The sequence below is a fragment of the Cebus imitator genome, unplaced genomic scaffold (genome assembly GCF_001604975.1).
Source record: "Cebus imitator isolate Cc_AM_T3 unplaced genomic scaffold, Cebus_imitator-1.0 Scaffold49, whole genome shotgun sequence".
NCBI lineage: Eukaryota > Metazoa > Chordata > Mammalia > Primates > Cebidae > Cebus > Cebus imitator.
In genome coordinates this window covers 8,869,650-8,881,046 of record NW_016107364.1, presented here as the reverse complement: position 1 = coordinate 8,881,046, position 11,397 = coordinate 8,869,650, and the positions used below count along the sequence as shown (strand labels likewise).

Genomic DNA, 11,397 nt, shown 5'->3' with positions numbered 1-11,397 from the left:
GTTTCACTCTTGTTACCCAGGCTGGAGTGCAATGGCGTGATCTCGGCTCACCGCAACCTCCACCTCCTGGGTTCAAACCATTCTCCTGCCTCAGCCTCCTGAGTAGCTGGGGCTACAGGCGTAAGCCACCATGCCCAGCTAATTTTTGTATTTTTAGTAGAGACAAAGTTTCACTATGTTCACCAGGATGGTCTCGATCTCCTGACCTCGTGATCCACCCGCCTCGGCCTCCCAAAGTGCTGGGATTATAGGCGTGAGCCACCGCGCCCGGCCAGCAACTCAGCTTTCTTGTGATCAGCCCTTACTGAAAGAAGGATATAAAAGTGGCCAAAAGCAGCCCTTTGAAGGGGAACCAACCACAGTCTCTGAATATTTCTTCAATGATATCTTCATTGAAAGGGATAAAACAGAATAAAACAATCTTTTGTCTCCTTTTAAAATTAAGTCTAGGATTTCCATAGTCAATTACATCAACAAAACAGTATTTAGAGCAAAACATCACTGTCTATTTTCCTTTAGGTTGATTTTGAATATTTAATGAGCTTGATTTGAAGCTTTTATAATCAGTGGAAAACATTTCTGAGGTTCCTGTCATCCTGATTGATTCAGCATTTTGCAAATAGCAAGCAAGCAATTAAGTCTGCTTTCTCAGACAGAAATAACAACTCTTGTTTACATTTTGACTCTTCCTGTGCTAAGCACACATGGACATTTGGAATGTTGTGGATATATGTCTCTGTATGAATTGCAGTGCAGACAGATTTGGGGGTGATTGTATCATATTTAACATTTAGCAACTTCTTTTGTGAAGTTCTTTTTATTTTTAGGAGGAGATGATGAGGATGAAAGCCTTTTCAGTTGCTTCTCAGTACAGAATAATGTTATTTAAGTCAGTGATGGACCACATATATCACAGTGGTCCCATACAATTAAAATGGAGATAAAGTATTCCTTTCGCCTAGTGACATTATGACCATGATAACAGTGCATTGCTTTTTAAGTTTAGGTATGTTTAGCCACACAGATGCTTACTACTGCGTTACAGCTGCCTACAGTATTCTGCATAGTATCCCACGGTAGAGGTTTGCAGCTGAGGAGCCTAGGCTGCACCACATAGCCTTGGTCTAGGGTGTGTAGCAGGCTGTACATCTCAGTGTTTGTTTGTAAAGCACACTCTGCGTTGGTCCACACAAGATCACCTAACAAGGCACCTCTTAGAACATATAGTTAAGGGACGCTGACTGTATGTGAAAACAAATCCACTTTCGAATGGTACACATTAAAAAACTTTTCTATTATCAACTGTTTGTCTGACTGAAAAATATGTATTTTTTCTAATTCATGGTGATATTAGTCTTAATTGAAAAACTAGTATTTAAACATAATTAGTTATAAAGATGACACATCAAAGAGCTTATTTATTTTTAAATTTTTTATTTAAAAGGATATTCGGTTTTAGCTATTTTCACCCCTCAGATTGTAGATAAAGAAGACATTCACAAGGTTATGTTTGTCTCCTTTTTCTCTTTAATTTTAAAGATATTTAAAGATATAACTAAAAATGTTTGGATAATGTATATGTTTTGAATACCTTTTTTCCCTCAATTTAGTATGTTAACTTTGTACTGTGAATTTTTCTGTTTTTCTTATTCCTTGGATCATCTCAAGATTTTCATGAGGGTAAGGGAAACTCAAGTTTATTTATGAGACAAATTTCTCTACAAAACTCAATCTCCTTTATACATACACAGACATAGATTAGTTTTTAAAAAGCCAATTTCTCCATAGTTTTCCATTAGATTCTCAAGAAACACTTAGAGCTTTAAGCACAGAACATAATTGTGATGATAAAAAACAGAAAATAAGGCTTTATAAAGCTAGTGATTATCATCAATATGAATTTAAGGTTTAATTTCAAGATTTGATGATTTACATGTATAATTCTAGTATCTACCCAAGTAGATCTATCGTGGTTCCAATTAGACTTCTCAAACAGCAAATTTATTCTGATTTTGTTTGAAAAGCCTCTTTGATTGGTAGTATATTTGCTCAAGGGTTGGAAACTTTATGCAAACTGTTTTGGGTTTGCAGGCCAGGTGGTCTCCGCAGCAGCTACTCAGCTCTGCAATTTCAGTGTGAAAGAAGCCGTGGACAGTATTTGAATGAAGGACTGTGGCTGGATTGGCCTTTTAGTTTGACCCCTACATTAGGCCCTAAGTTTTCTGACCTTAAGGTGCTCATATCTGTATGTCTGAGTTATTTGTCACTGAAGTTACGAATTGTGCTAAAAGTTAAAACTGTGTTGATTATATTATGTAATGATCAGTATTTCAATTGGGAAGATATTTTAGAGTCTAGATAATTATGTTTGTATTTCGCAGAAATGGCGGCCAGTGTCTAAGCTCCTTGATAGAAGAGAATCGTGTCTCAGCAGGTGTGACAGTAATGCTAATTTACTGGAACTGCTGCTGTTAGAGCTCTTCTTATTGGTTGTGTTTTAGTGAAATATATGTCTTATCATTTAGTCAGATAGGAGGCTATGTAGTTCTAAGTGGAGATTGTCTATAAGTAGGCAGTTACTTCATGATTAATATGTCACAGAAATCATGGTAGTAAATCACATTGCTATTTTAATACCCTGCTTTTGTAAGTTTTTTAAACTCATTTTCTGAAAAGATTTCATTCTATTAATGTTAGTTTGGGAGTTAGATTGCCATGATTAAACTATTATGTATCCTTGTGTAACATTAATTTTTAATGTTAACATCTGTCTCTTTTAATCTATAATAAGCCAGTTTTATGGAAGATAGAATTTTTTACTATATAAAGAATACAGGGACTCATTGTATTAGAGAATCAAGTCAGCCTGCTAAATTATCCTGCTGTTATATCGTTAAACCTAATTTTGGAAAAGAGAAAGTTAACTAGTGTATTTACCTTATATGGTGGAAAGAACTATGTTATGTCTGATTCAAAGATGTTACAAATTATTTATTTCATAAATTTTAAAGGAGATACAATTAAAGCTTATCCACCATGATAAGTTTTAAAGGAGATACAATTAAAGGTTTTTATCTTTTTCTGACTTTTTCTCCTGAACGCTTATGTCGCAGCAAGTGACCAACATGAGGGTCAGAATGCCTAATTGTTGGTAAATTGTCGAGGCACAACAAAAATATTAATATCCACTGTTTGCCATCATGTTATTTAAACAAAAGCTGCCATGTATACCATCTTGCTTAAAGAAGTCTTCCACAAAAAAAGCAATATCATGCCATTCATAAATGTTCTTGTTCTAAAGAAAGCAGTTATGTTATATATATACATGATGCAAATAAAAGTTATTTTATAGAAAAAAGAATAAATCAATCAAGAAAACATAATAATCTTAAATGAGCATACAACTAACAAACAGAGCTCCAAAATGCATAAAGGAAAAACTATTAGAACTAAAAGTTTTAAAGTCCCCAGACAACACATTTTTAAATCCCCAAGTACCTGAAAGTTAAAAGTGCACTTCTTTTTTTTTTTTTTTAATTGTACTTTAGGCTCTGAGATACATGTGAAGAACATGCAAGGTTGTTACATAGGTACATACATGGCAAGGTGGTTTGCTGCCTTCCTCCCCTAGCACCTGTATCTGGTATTTCTCCCCATGTTATCCCTCCCCACCCTAGGAGCTAAAGAACAGATTGACAGAAATCTTTGAAAAAATATTTTTTAAACTGAATAAAATTGTGATATAACATATAAAAATCCTTGCTAAAATGGTGCTTACAAGAAAACTTGAGCATTAAATATTTAAATAGAAAATTAAAAGGTCTAAGCTCAATCATATAGTTTACACTTTAAGAAACTAGAAAAAATAAAGGACATTTCAATGAGGGCTCATGGGCTGTGAATTCAAGAGCTATTAACACTATGACCAAAATTCTCTATAGGATCCATAGCACTGAATAGTGCTATATTTCCCTGAGGAAGTATAAGACTTAGCCATTTATAATTATGACATACTAATCCATAATTGTTGATGTGGGAAAATAAATACATTTCCCAAAGTTTAAGCAGATTTTCCCTTTTTTAAAGGAAAAAAAATAAACCTACAATAAGCAGAAGAGTTAAATAATAAAGAACCAAAATCAATAAAATTTGCAACAGAAAAACAATGGAAAAAAATCAATGAAGTCAAAAGGTGTTTTTTTTAAAAAGATCAAGAAGATGCAGTGACCTAGCCAAAAAGACAGTTATATTGCAAAAAAATCTCTACACAAACATACCCAATAAAAATCAAAACAAGGCTCGTCCGAGTGCAGTGGTGTTTACAACTAGTTGATCACAACTAGTTACAGATTTCTTCGTTCCTTCTCCACTCCCACTGCTTCACTTGACCAGCCTTAAAAAAAATAAAATAAATAAATTGTAAAAAATCAAAACAAGCCAGACAGAGAAAACTGAAATAAATAACTAACTTTTCAGTGCAAAGACACAGATGTGCATACTCAGGAAACAATAGCAAACAAGAAACCATGACCTCCCCAAACGGACAAATAAAGCTGCCAGTGAAGGACCCTAACTAGACAGCAGTAGATGAGCACTCTGATCAAGAATTCAATAGCAGTTTTAAGAAAACTCAGTGATCTTTAAAATAATACAGAAGAGAAACTCAGAAATGTATTAGATAAATATAACAGATTGAAATTTTTTTGTACTTTTTTTTTATTATAATTTAAGTCCTGGGATACATGTGCAGAACGTGCAGGTTTGTTACATAGGTATACATGTGCCATAGTGGTTTGATGCACCCATCAACCCATCACCTACGTTAGGTATTTCTCTCAATGGTACCCCTCCCCTAAACCCCCAACCACCAACAGGCCCCATTGTGTGATATACCTCTCCTTGTGTCCATGTGTTCTCATTGTTCAACTCCCACTTACGAGTGAGAACATGCAGTGTTTGCTTTTCTGTTCCTGCATTAGTTTGCTGAGAATTATGGTTTCCAGGTTTATCCATATCCCTGCAAAGGACATGAATTCATCCTTTTTATTGCTGTATAGTATTCCATGATGTATATGTGCCACATTTTCTCTATCCAGTCTATTGATGGGCATTGGGTTGGTTCCAAGTCTTTGCTATTGTGAATAGTGCTGTAATAAGCAGACGTGTGCATGTGTCTCTATTGTAGAATTATTTATAATATTTGGGTATATACCCAGTAATGGGATTTTAAAAACTAGAGAAGCAAGAGCAAAAAAATTCAAAAACCAGAACCAAATGGTATTTCTGATTCTAGATCCTTGAGGAATCACCACACTGTCTTCCACAATGGTTGAACTAATTTACATTCTCACCAACAGTGTAAAAGCATTCCTATTTCTCCACATCCTTTCCAGCATTAGTTGTTTCCTGAATTTTTAATGATCACTATTCTAACTGGCATGAGATGGTAACTCACTGTGGTTTTGATTTGCATTTACCTAACAACCAGTGATGATGAGCTTTTCTTTCTTATGTTTGTTGGTCACATAAATGGCTTCTTTTGAGAATTGTCTGTTCATATCCTTTGCCCACATTTTGATGGGGTTGTTTGTTTTTTTCTTGTAAATTTGTTTAAGTTCCTTGTAGATTCTGGATATTAGGCCTTTGTTAGATGGATAGATTGCCAAAGTTTTCTCCCATTCTGTAGGTTCCCTGTTCACTCTGATGATAGTTTCTTTTGCTATGCAGAAGCTCTTTAGTTTAATTAGATCCCATTAGTCAATTTTGGCTTTTGTTTTCATTGCTTTTGGCATTTTAGTCATGAAGTCTTTACCTATGCCTATGTTCTGAATGGTATTGCCTAGGTTTTGTTCTAGGGGTTTTATGGTTTTAGGGCTTACATTTAAGTCTTTAATCCGTCTTTAATTTTTGTATAAGGTGTAAGGAAAGGGTCTAGTTTCAGTTTTCTATATATGGCTAGACAGTTTTCCCAATACCATGCATTAAAAAGGGAATCCCTTCCCCATTTCTTTTTTGTTTGTTTTGTTTTTTGTCAAATGGCTAGCCAGTTTTTTTGACATCATTTATTAAATAGAGAATACTTTCCCCATTGCTTGTTTCTGTCAGGTTTGTCAAAGATCAGATGGTTGTAGACGTGTGGTGTTATTTCTGAGGCCTATGTTTTCTTCCATTGGTCTATATACCAGATTCATAAAACAAGTTCTTAGAGACCTACAAAGAGACTTAGACTCCAACACAATAATAGTGGGAGATTTTAACACCCCATTGTCAATATTAGACAGGTCATCAAGCCAGAAAATTAGCAAGGATATTCAGGACTTGAACTCAGCTCTGGGCCAAGCAGACATAATAGACATCTACAGAACTCTCCACCCCAAATCAACAGAATATACATTCTTCTCAGCACCACATCACACTTACTCTAAAATTGGCCACATAATTGGAAGTAAAACACTCCTGAGCAAATGCAAAAGAATGGAGATCATAACAAAGAGTCTCTCAGACCAGAGTACGATCAAATTAGAACTCAGGATAAAGAACTTACTCAAAACCACACAACTACATGGAAACTGAACAACCTGCTCCTGAATGACTAATGGGTAAATAATGAAATTAAGGTAGAAATAAATAAGTTCTTTGAAACAAACAGGAACAAAGACACAATGTACCAGAATATCTAGGACACCGCTAAAGCAGTGTTTACAGGGAAGTTTATAGCACTAAATGCCCACAGAAGAAAGCGGGAAAGATCTAAAATCAACACCCTAATATCACAACTAAAAGAACTAGAGAAGCAAGAGCAAACAAATTCAAAAACTAGCAGAAGACAAGAAATAACTAAGACCAGAGCAGAACTGAAGGAGAGAGAGACATGAAAAACGCTTTAAAAATCAATAAATACGGGAGCTGGTTTTTTGAAAAGATTAACAAAATAGATAGCCTGCTAGTCAGACTAATAAAGAGAAGAATCAAATAGATACAATAAAATCAATAAAGAGGATATCACCATTGATGCCATGGAAATACAAACTACCATCAAAGAATACTATAAACAACTCTACACAAATAAATTAGAACCTCTAGAAGAGATGGATAAATTCCTGGACACATACACCCTCCCAAGACTAAATCAGGAAGAAGTCAAATCCCTGAAGAGACAAATAACATGTTCTAAAATTGAGGTAGTAATTAATAGCCTACCAACCAAAAAAGCCCAAGACCACATGGATTCACAGCCAAATTCTACCAGAGGCACAAAGGGAAGCTGGTACCATTCCTTCTGAAATGATTCCAAACAACAGAAAAAGAGGGGCTCCTCCCTCACTCATTTATGAGACCAGAATCATCCTGATACCAAAACCTGGCAGACACAACCAAAAAAAAAAATTTCAGGCCAATATCCTAGATGAACATCGATGCAAAAATCTTCAATAAAATACTGGCAAACTAAATCCAGCAGCATATCAAAAAGCTTATCCACCATGATTAATTCAGCTTCATCCCTGAGAGGCAAGGCTGTTTCAACATATGCAAATCAGTAAACATAATCCATCACATAAACAGAACCAATGACAAAAATTACATAATTATCTCAAAAGATGAAGAAAAGGCCTTCAATAAAATTCAACACCGCTTCATGCTAAAACTCTCAATAAACTAGGTATTGATGGAATGTATCTCAAAATAATAAGAAGTATTTATGACAGACCCACAGCCACTATCATACTGAATGGGCAAAAGTTGGAAGCATTCCCTTTGCAAACTGACACAGACAGGGATGTCCTTCTCACCACTCCTATTCAACATAGTATTGGAATTTCCAGTCAGGTCAATCAGCCAAGGGAAAAAAATAAAGGGTATTCAAACAGGAATAGAGGAAGTCAAATTATCTCTGTTCGCAGGTGACATGATTGTATATTTAGAAAACTCTATCATCTCAGCCCAAGATCTCCTTAAGCTGATAAGCCACTTCAGCAAAGACTCAGAATACAAAATTGATGTGCAAAAATTACAAGCATTCCTATACACCGATAATAGACTAACAGAGAGCCAAATCATGAGTGAACTCCCATTCACAGTTGGTACAAAGAGAATAAAATACCTAGGAATACAACTTAAAAGGGAAGTGAAGGATCTTTTCAAGGAGAGCTACAAATCACTGCTCAAGGAAATAAGAGGGGACACAAACAGATGGAAAAACATTTCATGCTCATGGATAGTATGAATCAATATCATGTCTTTCACTATGCACAAAAATCAAATCAAAATAGATGAGAGACTTAAATCTAAGGCCAGGTGTAGTGGCTCATGCCTGTAATTCCAACACTTCAGGAGACCAAGGCAGGCAGATAGCTGGAGCTCAGGAGTTTGAGATCAGCCTGGGCAACAGGGCAAAACCAAGTCCCAACAAAAAATTACAAACATTAACCAGGCATGGTGGTGCATGCTTGTTGTCCCAGCTACTCAGAAGGCTAAGCAGAAGGATCGCTTGAGCCCAGGAAGTTGAGGCTACAGTGAGCCATGTTTGTACCACTGCACTCCAGTCTGGGTGACAAAGTGAGACTCTGTATCAAAAAGAAAAATAAAAAAAAAGGCTTACATATAAGACTCAAGACTATAAAGCCTTGAGAAGAAAACATTGAAGAAACATCTCAGAATATTGGTCTGAAAGAAGATAGTTTGAGTAAGACCTCAAAAGTCCAGGAAACAAAAGCAAAAATAGACAAATGTATCCCATCAAGCTAAAAATCTTCTTCACGGCTAAGAAAAGAGTCAACGAAGTGAAGAGACACCTCACCATATGGGAGAAAATATTTGCAAACTATCCAGTATATATAAAAAACTCAAACAACTCAATAGCCAAAAAAAAAAAAAAAAAAACATTTAAAATGGGCAAAAGATCTGAATATACATTTCTCAAAAGAAGACATATAAATGGTCAACAGGCATATAAAAAAAAGATGCCCAAAATCACTAATAATCAGAGAAATGCATATCAAAACCACAATGAGATATTATCTCAACCCAGTTAAAATGGTTTTTATTACAAAGATAAGAAGTATGGCTGTTGGTGAGGATTTGGAGAAAGGGGAACCCTCCCACACTATTGCTGGGAATGTAAATTAGCACATCCACTAAGGACAGCAATATGGTGATTCCTCAAAATCCTAAAAATAAAACTACCATATGATCCAGCAGTTCCATTACTTGGACTATATTCAAAAGAAATAAAATCCATATATTGAAAAGATATCCGCACTCCCATGTTTGTTAAAGCACTATTCACAATACCCAAGATGTAGAGTCACCTAAGTGCCCATCCATGGATAAATGGATACAGAAAATGTGGCACATATACACAGTAGAATACTATCCTGTCACAAAAAAGAATTAAATCTTCTTGTTTGCAGCAATATAGATGGAACCGGAGGTCATGTTAGGTGAGATAAGCCAAGCACAGAAAGACAAATATTGCACCTTCTGTCTCATATGTGGAAGCTAAAGTGGAACTCATGAACAGCAAGAATAGAATGGTGGTTACCAGAGGCTGGGAAGGTGGTAGAGGGAGACAAAAAGAGGTTGATTTGTGGGCACAAGAAAATAGTTAAAAGAAATAAGCTTTTGTGTTCAATAAATCAATAGAGTGACTATAGTAAGCAATAATCTATTTTATATTTCAAAATAGCTGGTAGAGAATGATTCAAATATTCCCTGCATGATGGAAAGAGAAATGTTTAAGGTGATGGATATCCCAATTATCTTGATTTTATTATTATGCATGATACGAGTATATCAAAATATCACATGTACCCCTAAAATATGTACAACTATTATATATCAATAAATATCTAAGATCAGGAAAATGATAAATCTCTAACTAAAATTACCAAAAAAGAAGGGAGATTCCAATTAACAATATTAAAGGTGAATAAAGAATATCTCTACAAACACTACAGACACAAAGGATTGCAAGAAAATACTATGAACAATTCTGTGCCCGTAAATTTGGCAACTTAGATGAAATAGAACAACACATTGAAAGGTACATAGTCACAAAAAGAATAAAATTCCTAGGAATACAGCAACCCAGGGAGGTGAAAGTTCTCTACAATGAGAATTATAAAACACTGCTCAAAGAAATCAAAGATGATACAAACAAATGGAAAAACATTCCATGCTCATGGATAGGAAGAATCAATATCATTAAAATGGCCATACTGCTCAAAGCAATTTACAGATTCAGTACTATTTCTAATTCAGTGCTATTTCTATCAAACTACCAATGACATTCCTCACAGAAATAGAAAAAAACATATTTTAAAATTCATATGGAACCAAAAGTGAGCCCAAATAGCCAAGGTAATCTAAACAAAAAGAACAAAGCAGGAGGTGTCATGATACCCAACTTCAAATTATATTGCAGGGCTACAGTAACCAAAATCCATGGTACTGGTACAAAAACAGACACATAGACCCATGGAGCAGACTAGGGGGCACAGAAATAAGGCTATATACCTACAACCATCTGCCCTTCCACAGAGCTGACAAAAGCAATCAATGGCCATACGCAGAAGATTGAAACTGGACCCCTTCCTTATACCGTTTATAAAAATCAACTAAAGATGGATTAAATACTTAAATATAAAACACAAAACTATAAAAATCCTGGAAGACAACCTAGCCAATACCAATCTGGACACAGGCACTGGCAAAGATTTCATGATGAAGATGCTGAAAGAAATTGCAAGAAAAACAAAAATTCGCAAATGGAATCTAATTAAACTTAAAAGCTTCTTTGCAGCATAAGAAAGAATCAACAGAGTGAAAAGAAAACCTGCAGAATGGGAGGAAATCTTTACAAACTACGTATCTGACAGGGCTTTAATATTCAGCATGTATAAGGAACTTAAAACAAATTTACAAGAGAAAAACAATGCGTTAAAAGTGGGCAAAGGACATGAACAGACACATTTCAAAAGAAGACACATGAGCAGACAACAAGCATATGAAAAAGGTCAACATCACTGATTGTTAGAGAAATGCAAATCAAAACCACAATGAGAGAACATCTCACATCAGTAAGAATGGCTATTACTAAACAGTCAAAAATAACATGCTGGCAAGGTTGCAGAGAAAAGTGAACATTTATACACTATTTTATGAGGCCAGAAGTGTCATAACCCCAAACCAGGAAAACATTATTTAAAAAGAAACCTATAACTAATAGCCCTCATGAATATAAACATGTTCAACCAAATATTAAATGCAACAATTTATAAGAAGGTGAGTATATCACACTAAGTGAGATTGATTCCAAAAATGTACATCTGGTTCAATATTTGAACGTCAGTAAGTGCAACTCACCCTTTAAAAAGATTACAATAGAGAAGACTACAT

At 35.1% G+C, this 11,397-nt stretch overlaps 1 long non-coding RNA gene and 1 other non-coding gene across 2 annotated transcripts; one reads left to right on the top strand and one right to left on the bottom strand.

Moving 5' to 3' along the window:
• Positions 1-814: 814 nt before the first annotated feature.
• LOC108303631 lies at positions 815-1,839 on the bottom strand. Its single transcript, XR_001824932.2, has 2 exons — positions 1,192-1,839; positions 815-1,090 (listed from the first exon to the last, which is right to left on the bottom strand). It is a non-coding gene; the product is annotated as an uncharacterized LOC108303631 (long non-coding RNA).
• A 2,030-nt stretch (positions 1,840-3,869) lies between these two features.
• On the top strand, positions 3,870-3,988 carry LOC119471087. Its single transcript, XR_005200081.1, has one exon. It is a non-coding gene; the product is annotated as a small nucleolar RNA SNORA25 (small nucleolar RNA).
• Positions 3,989-11,397: the final 7,409 nt, after the last annotated feature.